Source organism: Hesperophylax consimilis, chromosome 16 (genome assembly GCF_061612785.1).
Source record: "Hesperophylax consimilis isolate HC1 chromosome 16, BYU_Hcon_1.0, whole genome shotgun sequence".
Taxonomy (NCBI): Eukaryota; Metazoa; Arthropoda; class Insecta; order Trichoptera; family Limnephilidae; genus Hesperophylax; species Hesperophylax consimilis.
Genome location: NC_142851.1, coordinates 22,385,678 through 22,410,008, shown reverse-complemented (window position 1 = coordinate 22,410,008; position 24,331 = coordinate 22,385,678). Strand labels below are relative to the sequence as shown.

At 33.2% G+C, this 24,331-nt stretch overlaps 1 protein-coding gene across 1 annotated transcript in view; it reads left to right on the top strand.

Annotated features, from left to right (window-relative positions):
* Positions 1 to 24,331, top strand: part of side-IV (sidestep IV transmembrane protein) — a 919,468-nt gene that overhangs the window by 322,236 nt on the left and 572,901 nt on the right. The window lies entirely within an intron of this gene.

The window sequence follows — 24,331 nt, the reverse complement described above, 5'->3', positions numbered from 1 at the left end:
TATGGTAAATGAGCTGGAATAGGTCAGTTTCTAACTTTGATCATAACTAGGGCGGTTGCGTACCTACGAAATCTTGCCTCCCAGAAAATAAAACGAAGAAAGAAAATAAACAAAACATCGATATTATAAATATTCGCTTAGCAATCATTACTTATTAATATAATAAATAATATTATATTTCTCTCCATCAGGGTAAAATATTATAACACCCTCCTCTCAAACTAAAATCTTTTGCCAATTTGGCGAATTTTAAAAATACATTAAGAGAAGGATTAATGAGACAGGAAAAGGTAACTTTATAAAAGGAATCTATGCTAAACAAATGCTCTCCCTTTCTGTTCACCATCCACTATAACATAGAATAAAGAACGACAAGAAATGTTATGTGGGCGTAAATTAGATCCTACCCTTAAATTCTTAATGCGAAATTCGGTCTTCCACTAAGACAATACGTAATTCAACCGCGCCACCCTGCACTGTTATGTGGCAATTAGGTACCGATGTGCAAAAATAAATGCAGATACCTACCTAAACTTAATGATCGCAACTCATACCAACAGTAAATTGAATAAAATATATTTGGTGTTTGGAGTTAAATAAGAGTAAATACTCAAATATTGACAGGTGACAAGCCGTCGACATGTTGAATGGCCATGAGACTGATCCGTGTAATCGATATTGTTTGAGTGGAGCTGTATTTTAATAGTCGAAAGGTGTTGTCTCATTTGACGATATTGGCTCCCATTTGAATCTTCATTGAAGAGATAAAATCTACATCTATTAATTGTATTTTCAATGGTTTTATTATTTTTTTACTAAATATAATTCTTATGTATATCTACTTGCTTCTTAATTAATAGTATTACCCATATACTATTGTAAAACAATTATGATTACGTTCTTAGTAAGTTGAAGATTGCATTATAACCCAGTATAATTAAGTAATATTATTATTTTTTTGTAATTTGTAAAAGTCCATCTACACACTCAATCTTTATTTGCATAAGAAAACACCAACATTAAGGTATACCGCGCTTGAACGAATTTTTAAATTGAGAAAACTATATTTACTCTTATTTTCCATTAAGGTTTTTTAAATGTGGAGTATACATCAGCATTCGAAATATTGGCTACAACGTTGAGCCAATTAGCATTATAAAGATAATATGGGTTTCAGTCGGCTATAAGCGCTCGCCGGGTACAGATCTCCAACGATCACTGCATAATGCCTGCATGTGCGCTAAAATACTGCACAAATCTTTATGGAAAAGATATGAAAAGCGATGGTATAAACTTTAACCCGTGACTCCGTTCGTTGAGTCGCAAGGATTCAGGCAACATCGACAGCAGCCACACACCCCGCACGTATTGTTTCAAGGAATGTAGACTCTATTTATACAACTCAATGTAATTTGTATAAATGAGCAAATAAGTTAAGACGGTAAAACCGTAGAATGGCAAAGGGCTTGCATAGCTAAAGGATAAATAACGGCGACCATTTCATAAACTGTTTGTAATAATTATTATCGTACTGAATATTTCACACCAGCATTGAACTATACAGCAAATTTACATCACTCCGATAGATAATCGATTACAGTACAGATAAATTGTTACTCAACACCACGCAAATGGGTATTTCACCGGTACACTCAACAAAGTTCAATGTTTTGCAATATGAAGTTACGCATCAACATTCAACAGTGATATTTTCAAAGGTAAAGAGGCTTATGTATGTGGGTTAACTGTACAAATAATAATTTAGTATTACATAATGTGAAAGGGAGCAGCGATTATTATAATGCATTTGATATTATTTGCTAGAACTAGCGATCACTAATTATTCTTGGCAATTTAGAAATTAACATGGCAAGGTAATTACGGTTTAAATTAGGTATAAAATATATCAATGAATGGACTTTCCAAAATCAAACGGTTCACCAAGAATGATACTTATTTTAGAATTAAACAAATTACTAAAAGAGAATGTAAGTAAATAAATGTGAAAAAAATTATGATTGTATTACTTAAACCTGAAATAAGGACGAAAAATATCATAATTTTAGAAACCTGTTATAAAATTTATAATTAACTAATTTCGCGAACAGGAGCTAGTGGGATTATTGTAACCCAATTTGGGTATTTTGTGAAGGTAAAGGAACTTGGAAGGGGAATAAGATTACAAACAGGAAGTTTGAGATGTGCCTAGATACCAGGTCTGGTCACTAAATATGGCTAAAGCCATTTCAAGAATCATTTCGTTTCTTTGGTGGTCTTTCACGAGAGTGATTTCTGAGAGCATGGCTTAAGGATATATTTTAAAAAAATGTAGGTAACCACGATTACCGTCATGGATACAGAAAGGTTAAAATATACATAATAATTATATGTGTTGTTACCTATAACACCGTTTACGAAGGTATGTTTTAATGGATTGATTACTTTACCTTCTAGAAAATGTTAACAATGCTGAACAGTTGAAGCAACGCGACTTCTCGAACACGTAACATTCAACTTTGTGTTTCATTATTAATGAGGTAGTTAGCAATCAGTAAGCGCCTTCACGTGTTCCCCACAGAAAGTTATGTAAACAAATCGATTAAGATTAAAAATAACGAACAGATTAAAATGTTTGTCAAGGCGAGGACTCGAATTTGAATAAGTTTTCGATTAGAGTGTAGATACACCTGATTATTTCAATATGAAATTCCTTAGATTTTTGGCCATGGTTCGGCTTACAACTTAAGTTAAGGGCCTTTTTATAATGCTATAAAGCTCTCATCGTTGTTAACAAAAAGCGTTTTTTCCAGAAGAAACGTTTTTTATAATGCATATAAATCCATTAAAAATTAAACAGGGGGTACGAAAGACTGCGTGGCCATTTTCATACAAAACTTAAATTTGGGTTTTGTCGACAAAATACTTAACAAAACTGAGAAAAATATTTTTTTTTCAAAAGGAAGACCAAATATTATCTTTTACGGATGTGTGCTATTTTATTTATTTTTGATTTATAGGGTAGCAAAACATAAACTGCAGTTTTGATTATTTTATGCATCATGCTGTTTTATGCACCAAGTCCTGAAGTAAACATCAGAAAGATGATGATCCCAGAAGCGATATAGTGATTAAGGAGATTTCTGAAGTTTTCGGACGCATTTGATACATCTCGATGGGTATTGGGCGATTTCTTCCTGAATTCGATCCTTGAGTTATTTTAAGGTATAAGGCCAATGTTTAGCCCCACAGGAAGAAGTCGCAAATGCTCAAATCAGGTAAGCGCGTGGTCCCCACGTTATCCATCAGAGAGATCAGGCGCGCAGGCTTTCATTAATAACTCACTGTTCTTAATTATTTCAATAATCTTTATTCATCTCGGAGTTCTTTATTGTAAGGAATTCTCATTTATTTTTGCGTTTTTTTGTCTTTCTTCCTGGCTACCTGCTTCCTCTTCAAGCACAATGACCACGATGGATAGTTCTTCCACAGAAAAATCTTGAAACATCTTGCGCGGGTGCTCAGAATAAAAACGGCTGTGTTCAGTGCCTGATTTTTCTATTTGGATTTTATTAATGCTCTTTTTAATATTTAATATCGCCGTTCGGTTTTCTTTGCTTCGTTTTGCCATGGCGGCGGTTTATTATTCTCGCGACGGGTTGCTATGGCGATAGATATTTTTTTATCACGTCAGAGCTATTAGAGAACAATTTGAAGCGGCGGGGTGAGGCGGAAGAGGTATGAAAAATGACTTTACCCACTTAATTTTATCACGACATGTCTCATTCCCTGTCTCATCAAATACCTAGCTAAAAAAAATATGAGCCGTTATATGCATTATCGATGTAAAAATATTAATTTGAATAGTTCGTTTCATACTTTGCATGCAAATCATTTTAAGAATGTGTCATACAAGATGGCTGCGAGGCAATTTCCCCTCACCCTGGATTTAGCTTCAATGTCGTTCATACTAAATCAGTCCGAATGCTTTAAGCCTTGAACATATTACGCTTTATTGTGAGCGCATAATTTGGACGTGACATATACGTATTACGTTGGGGTGACATACTACGCTATAGTTTTCCTGAGGACAGGGGTTCAAATCAATTGGGGAACTTCTGTGGAATGTTATTTCTTTGTATGGCATCTGTCACTTTGACAGATGACAATTAAGACGCCCCGTAAATTTTTCTGGCATGCCCATGGCAGGAAAGGGGGTCGCATAGTTTTCAAATATATCCTGGCTAGCAGATCACGGCGCATATCATCGTCACGCCCACACTTACAACACATCCTTTTAGGAGTGACAAGTATGTATGGGATTATATAGCGAGCGTTATGGAGTTATATTAAACGCTTTGAAATTATAGCGCAATCTGTCACCCCCTTTATAGTTTAAATAAATCAAACAATAATTTACTGTTACTCATATAATTTTTTAAATATATTAAATGAGATGAATTGAAAACAAGTATGATGTGGGCGCGGTAATTGCCCAAAGTAAGGTCAATTTTGTCTTACTTCTGGTGGAAATGATCATAAACCTTCAAATAACGAAATAATTTCTTGATCACATAATATTTTGATGGCCTCCGTAGTTGAGGGGTAAGGCTCTCGATTCCTGTGATCGCGTGTCAGTAGTAGGTACTTTTTTTATCATTGTTGACAATATTAACGACTCACAAACAAACTCTTTCTTTGCTCATAACAAAGCCATGATAAGGCTGCGGTCCTGGATTCAATTCCTAGAAGAGGCCGAATCTTTTTCTAATTTTTCGTTACAATTTTTTTTTGAGAATCGTTAATATTATCTTCAATCATAAAAATATTACAATTTGAGGTTTTACTCAGTTATTCCAAGAATAAAACAAATAATAATATGACTATGTTAGTTCGGTTATTTCACAATTTATTAATTAAAAATAATATTCAGTATATTTGCGGCACGTTTCAGGAAATAAGATATTCTTAGTATTACTTTAGTGTAAGACCACCATTCAGAATTGAAACGTTGATCGAATTGGTTTTGAAGTGTTTAGTGACCAGATCTGTATAGCCAGGTACTTCACCATCTTCCTCTTCCTCATCTCCTTCTCCTCCGCACTACCTTTAGCCTCACAACATACCCCGATTTGATGTTGCTATAGTCTCACTGGCTCCAGGTGGTAGGTAGCAATTGTGCGGCATTCACATTAAAAAGTACACAACTGCTAACCCTGCACAAATCGCAAGTGCGCCTCAAGGTCAAATTTGACAGCCACCTCTGGTCTGGTTTTTTCTTCATTAGCCTGCTTTGGGCTTGGCAGTAGAGAAGTCTCATTAACATAATCAGTTTTATTTTAAATTAGAAAATAATACACTTCCAGGACTTTCTGTTCAGTAACGATAATATTTTAAAACATGTTGGCTTTATTAATATTCTTTAATATTAAATAAAGAGTTACTGCGACCTATTTTTGATTTCATGGATCTTTCCAATCTTTAGGATTTAATTCTGTAATATATTAGCTACATCCACGAATTTGTCTTGAATATTTCACGTTTTGGAATTTCAATATACTCAACGGAGGCTTCTACCGCTTTAACCCTTGCATTGCCTGTGTGGTTAGTCTGGTTTCCTCGCTAGGTATTTCTTAATCCATGGCTTGATGCTAGTATCCGCATTATGGAAGCGCTAATTAAATTTAAGAGGTTAACTATTACTTTTAACTAAATTTAGTGCCCTCGTGAAAATCAAAAGGTTCTTCATGTGCTTTATATCTATAAGAAATTATAACACAAAACTAACGACCCCATGCAAAAAAGGAACACTCCTTGACAAATTAATCAATAAAGAAGAAAAGTTCATTTAATATCCATTTCTCAGTGACCGGGTACGTCATCAAAATGACAATTCAACACATCTCCATAAAGCGATATAAATTCATGAAAAATAATTAAACAAAAACTAGGTTCAATAGGTTATATAGGTAACTATTTAACCTAGTTTTGGTTTCATCATTTTTTAAAGGTGTGTTGAATTTTCATTTTGATGAAATATCACGGAACCGGCTGCAATATATGACGCAAACCATTGACGTCAGACGAGATAGATCTGCCCTAGCCTCTGGAATCTAAGGAACTAGGAACTAATCCATGTGATCCAGCGCAACCCGTTGTGGGATTTTTCTGCGCAAGGTCTGTTTTCGCGTTTGTAACATAGCCGACTAATTCTGTCACATCGTCTTGTATAGCGATATAAAATAACATCCATACTACTGGAGATTCAGGGTTGTGCCTTGTGCACTTTAATCAAATACACATCTAATTGTTTTTTTGCTTTCTTAACGTTATTTATTACTACGTGATTTTATTTTTTTTCTGTTGCTTGGTTTCAATATTTTTTTTTTCTTCACAGTAAAATTATTGTACGCTTAAAGATTTTTTTTCAAAAGCCCATTCAAAAATAGATATTTATTTATTCTTGAATAAAATTATGGCTATGCATTTAGGTCTTTATGAAATATTTTAATTAAATTATGTGTGGCTCATTCCCGGCTATGTTGTGTGACTGGATGTGGTGATGACATGTAGGTACCTGGCTAAGAAGATCTGATTACTAAACACAACTGATACCATTTCAAGCAACCTGGGCGATACAGTATTATTGTAGTTAATAATAATAACTGTAGTTAAATTACGTGTGAAAAAAATAAATAATTAAAATTAAAATAGGTAACTCGCGCGCTATATTAAAAAGGACTAGAAATTCGTAAGCAGATTTTATTTTCGAAGTCTTACTAATGGTGATAGAATGCGAGATGTCTGAAAACTATCGGATTCATTTATTAACCATTTATTGAAAAGGTGACTCCCTCACCTCGCAGCATGGTTTGTAATCCTCACCCTTATGCTAGTCTACTGTTTTCGTGTGTGTATGGCGTGAACAAACGCCTGTCGCTTGAAAATGATCCGGAATAAATTTTTGTATTATATTTCCGAAATTTTTAATTGCTTTTACGTAATAATTTAATCATTTTGGTGTAGAAAAAGTATCGACTGTTTTTTTAGTGGGTAACAGAAATAGTTGATTGGATAGACTCTTCTGTCTCCCTGTAAAGAAAAGTCACTGTCATAATTTTATTTCATGCAAACAGTTGTGGCTCTTTGCACAGCAAGGTTTTCACGTTGCACAGCATTGCGTCACTGCAATAACTTCGACTTTAGATACTGGTTGTATCGGCAATCCATGCCTTCATTTTATTTTGTTTACGTTTGAATTATTATATCATGCCTCAGGCAATGTTATATTTCTCTATTAAATGTTTTTCTTTGGTTACCTCTCAATAAAGGTGAAATATCAAGATGGGCCATTAATTGATGGAATAACATCATTTAAGACAACAGACGTGTGGGTTTAATGTTGTAATAATAATATGGCTTAGATATCTAACACTAAACAATGTTTTTTTATCAAAGATTATTGTATTTATATTAAACTAACATTAAATATTATGGTATCAATTTATAATATTAAATCGATTTTTTTAGAGGAAGATAAATATTTGACCTTTAGTGCCAAGATATGTTGGTGCCTTTTTGAATATATCTACGTGATTTTAATCTCGATCAGAATTAAAATTGCTTCATTACCGACCGATTTCAAGCGGGTTTTTTTCAATGTTGAAGTCAAAATATGCCTTCGACAGACTTGGCAGTTGCATGGTTCAAACTTTACGTTAATTTTTTTTAATGTTTTATTTGTAAAGCACCCGGTGAAGCCTACATCGTTAAATAAAATTATTGTGTCAAAAAAAGAAAGAGATGTACACCCTGAAAATATTTATACATCCAAGTTTTTAATTTTTACGGTAATTCGTACATAAGAGAGCGTTAGACAGGTACCATCAGTATCGCCTTGAGGAAATACCATCATTCGGGATCGAAACGTTACTACTTGAATTTCACTCATAAACCCCGGACCAAATGGCTCCGTGCACTTACAAAAATACAAAAGATAAAGATGGTAATAATCAAATGAATATGTATCTTATCGTGATTTATTTTGGGGAAGCGTTACAGTGTCCGCAACCTTGGCTAAAGAAGGAGGAAGCGCAACACGGCATAATATCCCAAAATAAATCACAACCATACATTTGGCCGTGAAAATCTCAAATCACACTCGAAGAAAAATAAATATTGTTTATTTATTAAAAAACTCTTCAAATTATTGGCAATACGGTTAAAAAAATTAATTGCAGGCCAGCACATAAATTAACAGGCGTGATTAGTAAATTGCGAATATATTATCGCGATGTCGTGTTGAACACGTTCGATATCATGATAATGTATTCGAAATCGACTAAAATTTTATCAGGAAACCTTTTAATTCATTCGTAAAAGTCCTGCAACCCCGTTTTCAACAAGATTACCAATAAATTGAAGAGATTCTTAATAAATTTGCACTACTCATTTTTTCTCCATCTATCCTTATATGTATCTATTTATAATTTGTCTGTATGGTGGCAGAGAACTGATTGTCATGACTGCATTAGAAATCTGAAATTGCCGTCAGGCTTAAATATAAAAAAAATATTATAACCGATGCAAATGTGAATGGTAGCAGAAGTCGGGGACGCCAGAGGAAGATATGGCACGACCAAGTGAATCAGATACCTGAGTCGGGCCATATCAAGAGTAAGAATAATAGAAGAGTATGTATGAATGTGAATGAGGTAAGGAGTGTGCGCCAAGACTGAGTTGTTTGGCGGTTCGTCCTCTCTGCCTAACTCTGCGGAGAAACGGCGTGATGGTTAGTTAGTTAGTCAGTTAGTTTAAATGTTGGAATTCATCAAGGAAATTTTCATCGTGTGTCTTTATCGTGCTAATTCAGCCAATTGCATTCATTCGAGTCATTTAGTTTCCAAGTTATTAAATATGTACTACGTGATAAAGCATCAACATAATTTTTTTAACCCCAATACTTTACTCCAAGACAATGTAACTAGAAAAGTTTTTGCTACTATTAAGCCAGGTTATCTGAATTAAAACTTATGAACTAAATACATCATAGGTACGCATGAAGGGCCAATGTTTAGTATTTTCCTTTCTCACAGGGTGGTCCCTAGAAAGGTTACAAATAATGTGAAGCAGATGAGGGATTACCTGATAATATCTCGCAACTGGATGGTTTCTATGGGAATCCCATTCAAATCTTTGTTTGGACGGAACAGAATACAAAATTACCCATTGTGTCATTATTCTTGCGGCGTGGGCATTATTGTATATTAGTTTTATGGTAATAATTCTATTAATATCGACCTTTTAAACTTGGTTGTTATTAGGAATACATAAAACACTTCGTCTTTTTCATGAGTCATTATTGTGAGTAATATGTGGAAGGAATGATAAATTTATTCACATCGTTTCTTCATTCAATAGACTTTAAAGTTTTTATATAAAGTATCATATAATTAAATGTTTTAATTTGTCCACTTTTATCTCGAGATTGATTTATTGAGAGGCTCGTTTTAAGAAGAAGCTCATATTTAATACTTAAATATTGCGACTTGGGAAGCATTAGTTTAACAAACCACGTAAATAAACATTTCTGCTAGGTCAGTTTCGGGGCATATAAAAATTTTAAACAAAATCCTCAATTATTTCAAAATTTTCCTCATTAACGTATAAAATTATAAAAGACTTCATCTTACATTTATATCTTCACATATATAACAACCTTTCAATCGTAAATGGATCATCTAACGAAGTAAATATTGTTGAAGAAGGTGTCCATAAAATGTTTTTGATCGACCAGGCAGTGGCAGAGTTGATATCGCGTTTGGGTCCTACCCAGGCGTCGTGAGTTCAATTTCTCGGCTGATTAAGTCATCCATAATGACACCCGCAACATTTCCGCAAAGTGGTGGTAGTAATAAATTAACATAATATTTTCAGGTTATTCGTAACCCGGAAATAGTTTTTTTCTTTCTTTTTAATGCTAAGACATCATGATGTCTCCTTCAACAATTACAAATTCACTTCGTGGCGTCATTTTAATTTAAATAAAAAAATTACAGTCTACACTATTATTAAATCAAAAAGCATCGAGATATTTCAACAACAATGGTCAGGATAATTGTTGAAAAATAACAAATTTAAGAATAGACAAACAAGTATAGACACGTAAGTACCGAGAGACACAAAAGATTTTGATGAGGGGTGATTATTTTAGTTAAAAAATAAATAAATAATAGATGATAGGTAATTTAGCCTTTCTTATATTACATTCACTGAAAAGTGGAACATATTATTTGTGATGTGCCAACACCACAAGATTCAATAGTCTGCGGGTAAGGGCACATTTTTTTATAAATTGACACAACAGAATCAAGGCGTAACTAATATGTTTTAATTTGTGAGATTGGCTTTAAAAAAATGGTTTATTTATTAATTTATTTTTATTTATTTATTAGATACAAATAATTACATACATATTAAGGAAGCTTTGGCTGTCCAACTAGGAAATTTTCCCGTTTTAGGACAGCCAAATTGCCTGGTTTAGTTAACATTTGTACACGCTGCTGTTATGAATTATATTTCCATACTTTACATTAATAGTTAAGCTAGTAATATATAGTCTATATACATATATATTTTTCAAAGTAATTAAAATAAAAACTTTTTCAGACACATTTGTACACCCGAATATTAGTTTTTTTTTATGAAAACACCTGATAAATGTTATCAAGGTACATGTAATAATATGCATAATTAAGGAATACTGTATCAGGGTACATGATAACATATTGGATTAATTCAATTTATAGTTACAATATAAGAAAAATATCAGGTGGGTTTCTTAATTTGTTCGCTGTTACTATGCAGTGTATTAATTTACATAATCAAGGTACATATGGTTATTTGTAATATTTCATTAAATATTTAAGCTTTTTATAATTTCTAAAAAATCAAAGTTATATAATTGTAAACCAGTTGTATTTGCACGTATTAATATTTAAATTTATGAACAACTCATAAAAATAATGAATTGTTTCAAAAATGTGGTTAGCAAATTCAGTAAAGTTATTGTTACACCTAAGGTGCTCCTTAGCTCTAGTTTTCAAATTGCTAGAAGTCTTTTACCCATATAAAAAGTTACAATCTTATAAACAAACAAAAGTTATTCAAAAGTTTTGTATGTAAAGTCAATTATTTTATTTAAATTAAGATCTCTGTCCATAAAGACCATTCATTGCGTAGTCTAAAACGGTTCTAATCCATTTACTCAATGAGGTTTAGCTTGAAACAGTTTCGCAATCCTGAATACAATTTAGTACAAGAAGAATGCTTTGAAACCCTGATGACGGCATGCACGACCCAGCTGATACATCCGAAAGCCCGTTGCATATTAAAGGAAAATACTGAATACGCAGATCTTCAGCCCGCGAAATCACAATTTGTAATTGCATAGTTTAATAATTAACTACTTTGACTTTGCATTTTTTCATTCGCGTCTAAACTACAAAGAACCTAAAGTATATACTACAACTTCAACCTTCAGCCTGATAAGTCAAAAACGGAAACCCAAATTACCCTATGGATTCTTAGATCTGCAATACATCTCAATCATAATACCCATACATTCTGCATTATTACCACTTGAACGCTCTTCGGACATTCCCTATTTAATTTATTTATTATGTTAAATATTTATTAACCAAACAGAATTGTAAAACAATAATTCTTATATATTATCAATAACAATAATATTATGAATACCTACATTCAATCTGAAAACTTCACCCTCCATAACACTGAGACATCCCAAGCAAGGCGGGTGAAATAATACTAAAAATATATGTTGGGACAACACAGAAGTCATACTATTTAATATTGCTAGTAAATAAGAAGCAAAATTCACGCTCAATAAATTGAACGATTTTTAAATATTTTTTTATGAATCCTAAAAATATGCTATGAACGATCAAATGTGGGTGCATTCAAAGGCTTTCTAGTACTATAAGCACATTATATGTCTCAATATTAAAATTCAGAGATATAATTTTTTAAACAAGGGCGATAACTTTCCAAACCAAACACTTGGTTGAAATTGATTATATATCAGAACGCTCCAGCGCGACGGTATAATTCAAAAACGTAAGCGATTTTCTTCTAATTGAAGGTACAAAGGGATCAACGAAGGCAAGATAACTCCTATTTCGCGTTTCCACGATTTTTTTTCCTTGCAAATGTTTCATAGTAATTTCACATTACTATTAAGATGAGTAAGTATCATTTGGAGAAGGCATTTAATTTTAAATCCAAGTGATACAATATTATACTCCTAGCTGGAAACAGTAATTAATTTCCACTTAACTAGGAGCCTTTGATGATTTCTTTTTTAATAAAACCTTATATAAAACTTCTAAAACAATGTCTTGAACATAATTTGAGATTTACCTCGTCAAGAAAGTAAATATATTTTGTAATTTACTATTTAGAGAAGAACTCATTAAATAATGCAAATTATGAAACTTTATTGAGCGGAAATTTTCAAAGTGGGTAGATACATATTAATAAAATAAAATTGTTTGTTTTACTTTTTAATTAAGGTTTTTTGTGTAATATTCCTTGGTAAATTATATTAATATATATTGCCAGTGGAAAAAATATGAATAATTATCACATATTATTTTTCATTGCAAAATTGTTCTTCTTTGAAAATATTTTATTACATTTTTGGCTCGTTTAACTTTTATACTCAATTTTATATTATACTTTTATATTGAAATAGTTATTATTGGTGAATACTGTAACACTTTATTACCTAATTTTAGTGGAGCAGTAGAGTGCAGCCCAAAAGGGCTTAAAAACTATTCATACCCTAAGAATGAAGATGACTTTAAATATAAAGAACTTCTATTATAATATTATATTTAGTAATGAATTACACATGGTAAATAATAGGAAATATAAATAAACTGAGAATTAATATTCCAGAGAAGAAAAAAAATCTTCAAGTTTTATAAATGAATAATAATTTATGGACGGAGCATATTCGTATTTCCAATATTTTTTAATTGCAATGAATGTTTGTTATTCAATATATTGCGATAATACTTTAAATAATATAATTTATGACATTTTCACGTAAAGTAAATCACAAACTATATTGACGCTCCGAGGCCTTCTCGCAAAACTCATATATCACAAAACTAGATTTTAAAAACTACAATGTAAATTATGTATTTGTCAGATGATAATACTATATTGTATAATATGCCTTGAGGAAGTTTGGGTTTTAATTTAATAAAATGGGTATCCTATATTGTAATAAATTGGTTTTAGATTTTATTTGCAGAAATATTAGTAGTTGATTACTTTTTCAGATGTTTTCTAAGCATGTTATCAAGATAACAAAGTTCCAGATAGAACAAAAATATTTCACGTTTCATTCACGTCATTTTAAAAAACCGTAAACATTAAAATTATTGTATACATAACATAACAAAGGTTTAGGAAAGAAACAACACCGTAAGAAAACTTTTTTTTACAAAAATGTTTCAAATTTTACATATTTTTACAACTTCAAACAAATTACAGGAAGCAAAAGACGTTTTAAACGAAACACAATTTTATTTTATTTATTTTTTATTTAATACCGCACAAAGGTTCTAACTGCTCCCAACCATTTGAGGCCGGAGAGTCTATGGTATCTTAAATTGGGGTATTTAGTGAGGCTGGAGGTATTTGGGAGGGGAAGAGGAAGGTGGGGAAGTACCAGGCTATTCAAATTTGGTCACTCAACACGACTAAAGCCATTTTAAGCAACGTTCTCTCTCAACTCAACTCTGAAAAATCTGTGGTGTTAGATCTAAGTATCTGCCGCTCTTGAACGTGCCGCAAATATATATTATGATATATTATTTAATCAAATAATTTACCGGGATTTGAACCGCGACCTCCAGATTGCTAGTCGACATCCTTACCACTCGACCACGGAGCCGTCATTAATCATATATACATGTATTTGTTAGGTTTAGAAATTTAAATAAATGCTAAATAATTTTTTACAAAATCACTTTCTAACATTTCTTTTTACAAGCTATGTATGCGACAAGTAACACCAAACCCAACTAGTGGTAGATGTGAGACTTAATTTACATTTTTGTAAAGGGACGAAGTGATTAGAGTGATTATATCAAACCCCGGACACTGTTCAAATCCCCATTTTACAAAATTGTTCATAATTGTACAGAAAATATTAATATTGGTTGGGACTAAGAAATACCTAACTAATGGCGTTGCAAAGCTAAAAAAAACTATAGATTACAATATAGTCATAGAATGAAATATTAAACAGCTATATAGTCTGTAGTACAATTTAACGACGAGTTAATTATTTTTTTAAGTTAATAATAAAACATTTTTATTTACGCTTCTTATTACTGGAGCTTTCGATAATTAATTATTTTTCTTATGTTTCCATTATGTTTTCTAGTTAGTAATTATGACAGCAAGTAATTGCCTATTGATTAAAATCAATAATGATGTTTCATTTAATCAAGAGGCAATTTATGATAATGATCGTCTGGAAACGAAAATCACTTTGACAGGGGCTATATCAAGTTTTCGATTATAAAGGTAAAATTTGTACTATGTTTTTAACCCTTAATTAATTAATATTTTGTGAAAGCGATAGAATACCGTCATAGACGCCATCATGTTTAATATTAGTCATTAAAAATTCAATGGGCAATAAAGAGCTGACCTTATAAGTGAAAGATTAATTAAGGTAAACTATTTTTATAATATAAAATAAAAGCTTTTGCATAGTACCTACCACTAGCTACTTTGTCATATTTACTTTTTTCCGCCATATTTGATCAATTGAATGGGCCTTCCTAGGTCAACTTCTCTTTTGGATGGTTTGGTGGATGTGACAATTGGATGGGCCTTCCTAGGTCAACTTCTCTTTTGGATGGTTTGGTGGATGTGACAATTGGATGGGCCTTTCTAGGTCAACTTCTCTTTTGGATGGTTTGGTGGATGTGACAATTGGATGGGCCTTCCTAGGTCAACTTCTCTTTCGGATGGTTTGGTGGATATGACAATTGGATGGGCCTTCCTAAGTCAACTTTTCTTTTGGATGGCTTGGTGGATATGACAATTGGATGGGCCTTCCTAGGTCAACTTCTCTTTTGGATGGCTTGGTGGATGTGACAATTGGATGGGCCTTCCTAGGTCAACTTCTCTTTTGGATGGTTTGGTGGATGTGACAATTGGATGGGCCTTCCTAGGTCAACTTCTCTTTTGGATGGCTTGGTGGATGTGACAATTGGATGGGCCTTCCTAGGTCAACTTCTCTTTTGGATGGTTTGGTGGATGTGACAATTGGATGGGCCTTCCTAGGTCAACTTCTCTTTTGGATGGCTTGGTGGATGTGACAATTGGATGGGCCTTTCTAGGTCAACTTCTCTTTCGGATGGTTTGGTGGATGTGACAATTGGATGGGCCTTTCTAGGTCAACTTCTCTTTTGGATGGCTTGGTGGATGTGACAATTGGATGGGCCTTTCTAGGTCAACTTCTCTTTCGGATGGTTTGGTGGATGTGACAATTGGATGGGCCTTCCTAGGTCAACTTCTCTTCTGGATGGCTTAGTGGATGTGACAATTGGATGGGCCTTTCTAGGTCAACTTCTCTTTTGGATGGCTTGGTGGATGTGACAATTGGATGGGCCTTCTTAGGTCAACTTCTCTTTTGGATGGCTTGGTGGATGTGACAATTGGATGGGCCTTCCTAGGTCAACTTCTCTTTTGGATGGCTTGGTGGATGTGACAATTGGATGGGCCTTCCTAGGTCAACTTCTCTTTTGTATGGCTTGGTGGATGTGACAATTGGATGGGCCTTCCTAGGTCAACTTCTCTTTTGGATGGCTTGGTGGATGTGACAATTGGATGGGCCTTCTTAGGTCAACTTCTCTTTCGGATGGCTTGGTGGATGTGACAATTGGATGGGCCTTCCTTGGTCAACTTCTCTTTTGGATGGCTTGGTGGATGTGACAATTAGATGGGCCTTCCTGGGTCAACTTCTCTTTCGGATGGCTTGGTGGATGTGACAATTGGATGGGCTTTCCTAGGTCAACTTCTCTTTCGAGTGGTTTGGTGGATGTGACTATTACAAGAGCCAAACCGAAATCCTGATACAAAATTGACTTTATTTAAATTTTCACTGGAAGCAATCACTTTGTGGTTAAACGTAATTATAATTTTAATACATATATGAATTAATTGTTTCAGATAAAATTTTGCGAAACTTCTCGTGAAAATTATAGTATTTAATTGAGTTTTTTAAAAATCAAGTAAATACTATAATTTTATATCAGTTTTTCAATAAAATCCACATAAATCAGATATTTCTTTACGTATCCCAAAACTGAGCACTGTTTTTGACTCTAATTTTGTTACTAGAAATAAACATATAATTTTTTCAATAATTAAAATTTTAAATCAATTATTTATTTTTTAAAAAGGCTCACCTTCGATTTTTATCTAAACGCTGAACTTAAATTACTGATAACGAAAAAAACACAAATTTTATAAGAAAAATGTTTTTCGTAGTTTTTTATAAAAAAAAATTATAAAAAAATATAAATTTAACAAATCTTCAAATTTTTTTCTCAAATTGCAATCAAAACCTTTAATTTCATGATATACTCGTACATAAATTTTGATTATTCTGTAGTTAACTTCTATATTTCAATGAAAAGCTTGGTGTTTTTTTTTTTAAACGTTTATATCATATTTCTAACTATGATGATAAGGGAGACACAACGATTTCTATGAGCTGTTCCGAAAATCGGACAAATCGAATCTACGTATAATAAATAGCTGTTTGTTGAAAACAACGAAGAAATCAGCCCGAGGATTAAAAAAAACAGGGTGAAACAGTTGCCATGAGAAATTCGTATGGGTTGATGATATTTCACAATACATTAAGTACTATTGAGTTATTATATTATGACGTCTGAATACTCTGTAATCGTATCTGTTATAGAAAAACGTTGCAACTAGTAGGAGTTTGTAGGAGTTTTGTAGGAGTTAAGTGTTAATCTATGGTTTTCACAAACGGACTTATGAATAATCAATAACACAGACCTTCCTATTGCGCAATACAAATATATGTGTTTTTATTTCAAATACATAACATTTCTTCGACGCAGACACAACTTGAAGTTTTTAATTAATTAAATCTGTTCAACTCTCCAGGATGTTACGTCAACATTTTTCTTTGAAAAAACATTGAATAATGTTTCACAAGGTAAACCTCCAGCAGTTGAAAATATAATTTTATTTTGTTTTTGGCAAGATTGTACAATTATTACTACCAAGAAATTTCCTTTTGAACATTTGAACAGAATGAGACAAAAAAAAAATGCACTAAATAAAAGGTCTGCTTCGACTGCTGACCTTCTTACGACGTGAGAATTCGACGAATATCCCATATATATTATTATTTTTTTTATAAATAAAGACAAACATTCCCGGGTTACGAATAACCTGACAATGGTCTGGTCCGCCTGGGTGGGACCCAAGCGCGATGTCAACTCGGCCACCGACCGGGTATTAAAAGTTCTATATCAGTAACTCCTGATATAATCCGCCAAAAACGCTGATGCAAACATAATCATTGCAAGCGTCGTTCGCCATGTGCTTGTGTGGCCGTGATTAGTGTCTTAACTGTGATCAGGGCTTGTATTCCAATTTATTTCAACATCATCAAAGTGCAGGCCTCATTTACATCCAAACATCAAGATAACCAAAGCTGATGAGTTCAGCAGTGCCTAATACTTTGAATTTTTTTTTCGGAGCAGAACGATCCTGCAGGGATCACAGGTTTTTAGTTGGCAGAGAGAGGACCTAATCCTTTCCTCTGACGCGTACTTGAGCTACAGCATCACTGTTATATTATCTAAACAGCGCTTAATTTAAATGACATATGATTTGAAACGTTGCATTTTCCTAAAATCGCGAAAGAAAAAAAAACACACTGCTAAAGATATTTTAACATTCCAATAGATATTTTTTGTATTATAGTGAAGCCATTAATATTATATACGATGGTTTTGTAACTGTTCTGTCTAGGATGTAGGGCATCTAGACAAGATATGGCTATTAAACGCATACTTATCTTCATTTTGTATTCCATCCTGTCGATTTCATATAAGTTATCAATGGTAGAGCTCAGGCCAGGTTTTCCATTTTATATCTACATACCAGATTAGCATGTCGAAATCGAACATTTTAATTCTTAATTAGCAATTTATTGTAAAATTTCTCATCAATAAATAACTAAAGCAATCCTGGTTTATTTCTTACTTAAAACATCATCTGACCTTTCCGTGGCGATGAGCTATTCGTTTACCACATGTCTAGGCATATTTTAATTCTGTATAATTGATAATAATTAAAATTCTTGTATTGTAAATTTGACTGCGTGAGGTGTTACGTTAGCCACACATTTAAGTGTGTTTAGAGACTTGTGCCTTGTCCAGACGGTGCCAGTTGTTAGTCCAGTAGATAGTGGTAACTAAAGCACTATTCTAACAGTGCTGTTCAAACGTGCATTTATTTATTTGAAGCACCCAACTACTCCAAAGATTCCCAAAATACAATAAATTCTATTCCAGTCAACTCAGATACTACTAAATATTACTTACCAAGGGTAAACAATACATCATCATCATCACTTTTGGCTCTACAACCCCTGGTGGGTCTTGGCCTCCTCAAGAGTCTTCCTCCACTTATCTCGGTCCCGCGCCAGCTCTCTCCAGTTTCAAAGCTCCAAGGCAGACAAATCTTTGAGGACGTTGTCGCTCCATCTTAACCTTGCCCTTCCCAGGCTCCTTCTCCCTATCGGTCTTGAGCTCAGCAGGGACTTTGGTTCTTGATGCTCGGTCATTCTCTCCACATGACCTAGCCACCAATAATATAAATAAACAAATAAACGATACATATAATTTGTATTTTATAATCTGTGCGTTCTTATATGGCGCTATTTGAATTATTTATTTAAAATAATGAAATTAACGGCATCTATGGATGCATAGATTACCCTGTAGGCGCTCTGTCCATACGGTGCCAGTGCCTACAATAATGCTACTAGACTTTTTCGTTACCATCAAGCTACTCTACTAAAGACTAGCAACGTCTGGATTAGGCATTATGCGAGTAACGTCGCGACCTTGCCAAGGTAGGCCCCAAGAGATGGGAACCTGTTGCCATGTGTGTGGAACTACTTAACTTGTCCGTCATAGTGATGGAGTGTGCGTCTGGTTCATAAAGCCATCGGTATTGAAACTGACAACGCATTAAAACTTACCTCTAGAGAATTAATGATTTCGTCTTCTAAAACCTTACTTTTTTAATGAGTCGAGAAAACACACGAAACGTAGTAGTTACTGAATGAGGAATGACAATGAAAAATATTCTGAAAAAAATAAATGACATAGGTATTCATATATAATCCATTTTGAAATATTAAAAATAAAATAATTCATTCGACTTGGCTCTGACGTCATTCTATTCCAAAAACCGAAACCTTAATATCGATTACCATCCAAAATTATTTAACACTTTTCCACATTTTCTTTTACCATAGATTTATTTATTGCATACATTTTATAAAAAAATATTGCACATAAATCATGTTTTTTTCCAATAAAAATCAACCTCACTTAAGACAAAGCCTGTATTGAGTTTAACAATTTAAATTTGAGTGAAGCTAACATAGAGAAATCACAAACATAAAGTAATACTACAAACAAACCAATACTACATACTACAAATACTACAAATCAGCTGTAGGCAGACTGATGGAACATAAACGTAAGCCAAATACTAAGTTTGGTAATCGCGCTTTCCGAGCATTTGGGCCGAAGGCATGGAATAAACTTACCCAGGAACTAAGATTCATAACAAATCCAACAAAATTCAGGTTTAAACTTTCCTTTTTAAGCAGTCATACCCTTAAATTAAATATAGCATTCCTGAGAGAAAGTCCAGTTATATCCAATTTTCCATATATGACCTAAATTATGAATTTAAAATTTCGCAAATAAACAATTAGTTAATGTGAATTATGTGTTAATCTCATGTGACCTACCAGGTAAGTATTGTACCGTATATAATCTCCATATATAGTTAGCAATAACATATATCATTGTAGAAATGTATAATGTATTTGTTTATTATATTGTATTACATATTTTTAAGTTAACTTCTTTCAATATAAGTGGATTTAGTTACATTACAGAGATTACTATGAAAATGTATGCCCAATAAATCAAAAAAGATTATGGAATGGTGTTATTCGCAAACTAAATATATTACGAATATAATGACTTCTGTAACGATGGCGACTAGTATTTTAATAATGTTTTTATAATGTCGTGTTTTCGATCTAAAGCCAAATACATTCAAAACTTTTTGGAACGGCACGTGCCAAGCGAGATAATTAATATAATTTATTTCAACATTCTATATTCAAATAACGTTATACATTCAAAACAAGAAAGCAAATCTCTTCAACAGACATTGTTAAATACCCTTAAATTCTATGTTTGATAAATAGGTAGAACGTTAGTTTCTTATCAAAGTGTCTGCGAAAATTGCTATTAGTAAAATATGCTTGATTTTCATGCGGCATGAGTTCAAAGTGGTAGGAGCCTGTGGGACTATGGCGTCCTCTATTAGGGTATGTTGTGAATCTGAAGGAAATCGGAGAGAAATGAGATGGGAGAGAGAAGAGATGGGAAAGATAAAGGTTGAGATTTTTTATTATTTATTTACTTATTTATTTATTAATATTTTTGTTGTTACATGCATATAAATATAAAAATTTTATAATATTTAAAAAAGAAAGAATTTTTTATTTTTTTTTATTTTATATGTAGATATAAGAAAAACAATTAAACAAAAAATTTTGCACAATAGTATGCATATATGTATAATATGAAAAAATACCACATAGGCATCACCAGTTCGTGGGTATACTTATGTTTTATTATGCGGTTAAGATTATAAATTATAATATTATGTTTTAAAATAGAAGATGAAGAACCTAGTTACTCGAATCCGGCCACTTGCAAACACTAAAAACACGTCTAACTTTTCAATAAACTATAAAAGCTGGTTTTTCAGTTCCCACCACGAAGAAACTTTGAGTATCTAGGTCTCTGGAATCGTGTCACAACTACAATTTTGTTCTAAAGAAAGCACTTCGTTCAAAGCCAATATTATACTTACAGTAATAATAATCAATCAATAATCAATAGAATTACATAAACAATGCAACGGTGAAGTCACGTCAACTAGCATAGATTAAATTTGCGGAATCAGGATTTCCTGAGAAATCTCTCCCCAGAGGTAACAGATATGTCAATATATGGAGGGAATCCGTTCAGAAATAATATAATATTCCTCCCACTGGCAGACTAGCGGCAGGTTAGTATTACGTACAGTCGTACAGAGAGATAAACCTATCTATGCTGACGCTGTCCCAGAGAGAAGGTAAGTTGGTCATCCAGAACGTTTCCAGAATTGGTTGGAGCGGGATGAGTTTTCGAAACAACTACGTAGCTGTGTCCAATCTAGTCACGTCACACTTAGAGTGGTACCTGGGCAGCCTGGTGGACGTATATCAGAATATTGCGATTGACGTATCAATCATATAAATGCTAATATTATGGGAGTGATATTACAAAATTGAATGTAATGAAAATATAAGCGTTTCGTTATGAGACATAAGTGACATAAGTGATGAAGAAAAGCGAGTGAAAATTTTCCATCATAGCTATTTAAAACCGATGTGATTTTATCATGCTACTAGCACCCAGGGCCCAGGTATTCGAACTCCCTTTGTATTTTATTTTTATTTTTTTATACGAGTACCGCACGAGAATCCCACCTACTCTCAACCACATGGAGCCAGTGAGACTATGGCATCCCCGATTGGGAATGTTGTGAGGTGGAAGGAGGGGAAGGAGATGTTTTAAAATTAATAAATTATTAGTAAAAACACAATTTAATCGATTAAAATTTACTTGCACACGCTGGAATTAGAACCCACGACCTCCGGATTGCTAGTTGAGATCTTTATCATCACCCATGGAAGCTGTCAAAAATGTTTCCATGATAAATCAACACATTGGCAATTCAACACACCTTTAAAAAGTGATATAAAGTCATTAGAAACGATAAACAAAAAAATTTAAACCTTACCTAACCTAACCTACTAAACCCAGTTAATAAAGTTTTTGTTTCATCATTTTCCATGACTTTATATAACTTTTTAAAGATGTGATGAATTATCATGTTGATGATTTATCCGGTCACCATCAAAAATAGTTGGGTTGTTTGATCAGCCGCTGACTAAGCCATCAAGCATAACCATAACCATAGGAACCAAAAATGGTCGTTAACGTTCAGCGGGAATTTTTTTATTTGACTTAAATTAATGTGATACAGAATGAAACACTTATCCGGTGGCGTAATGTTTGAAATACACGAATCATTGTAATTCATATGATAATTAAATTTGAAATCAGTTCAAATTAAAAAAAAAAACGACAATTTCAAAGTGATTAAGGGAAAAGAATGGATTATTTTCGCTTTCATCAATGGTCGAAAAGTCGTGTACGCATTCTTTATAAAAAAATTGTGCTCATTATTATTTTTACTAAAAATTGTGTTACCGAACTTTTATTATTTATAATTATTTTTAACTTGATTTTTTTCCTTTCTTATTTAAAAAGAGGCTCGTAGTGATTTGAAAAATAATATTACAAACTGCTTATTTTTTCCCAAGCGATATTTTTTTTCTACCATGTCAAATTTATCTTCAAAAAAGTCTACTATCTAAGCTGCTTTAGCCTTGCATTTTAATCGGAATAAAAAATAAACAAAATTACGTTTTAATCATGCAGATTGAGTTTTTCGGTTTGTGATGATTTTACGGGTTGTTTATTTTGCCCCACCGAATGAAATAAAGCTAATATAAGCTGATTAAAAAATAACGACGTTATTTCACCCTGTTTATTCAAATTAATTGAAACAATTAACATTACCTGCATAGGTATTTGATTTAATGAAGCTGTTCAATTATGTTTGCAAAATTTAATGAAACACCAAAAAACCTTCGCCAATTTGGGAGGCGGGTTTGGTACCGCGGCTCCGGAAACCGTTGATTGGATAACCAACACCTCTGCCATAGGTCACGCCAAGTGGTTTGCAACGTTTGGTGATTTAGGAGGGATGCCCGGGTTCATCGGGTGAGGTATGTTCAGGATACGCCTGCCCACCAAATGCGTGGCATGCCAGATCGGGAGAGGCTGATTTGGGGAGACCCTTTCCCTAAATTTCTACCCAACCCTCATACCCTTTACGCTCCCGGAACGGCCTTTCATTATTTTCCTTGGAAAAGACCCTCCACACGCATCCCAAAAGAAGGCATAGGTTAATGTAACAAAAAAACCTTTTGCTATAAAAAGTATTGAAATATACAATTTCTTCTAGGCATGTGGTTAGTTTGTAAATCTACTTGTTTTTACGCGGCAACCGGCTACAAAATACCAGGATTTCTTTAGATAAGACTATAAAAATAAATTTTTAATTAAATTGCGCTACTGCCATATGGACCCATACTAGCAAACATGCAGACAAATTGGAACGTAAGCAATTGCACAATGCCTATACAAGAGAGTGTACGGTGGGCATTCACCGATTTATATGATATATCGTATAAGATTGGCTCCCCGCGACGCGTTTCCAGAGTCTCCAGTCGAGAGTCTCGTGCAATATAGTGCAAAAAATATTAATTATTTGATAGTCATTCCATGCGTACTAGAATGCTATAAAATATTTCTACCAAAAACAACTACAGTGGCAGCATCATGATCTGCCACGATAGAACAGACGTTTCAGCTCAGCAATCTCGGCATAGCACGAGATTGAAATAATTATATATTTTCTTCATTCGGCTTTTAATTTCATCAATCTAAACTTTAAAGTTTCATGAAATATTCGAATGTCTCCAGATTTCAACATTATGTTTGTGTGATTTTTGTAAATAATACTGTTAACAAATTTATTTGCGTTTAATGTCTACTTGTTGCCGACATAATTATGCCTTCTTTGGGATATTACAAAATCTAATTTTTAATATTTTACAAGATGGGATGATTAGCTTTGCTTTACTGAACGTTGGTTGTGTACACTGTACAAATCAATATCGTAAAACAATTAATTATACTCTTACATAGAAACCCTTAAATTACAAAAATTTTCACAATCA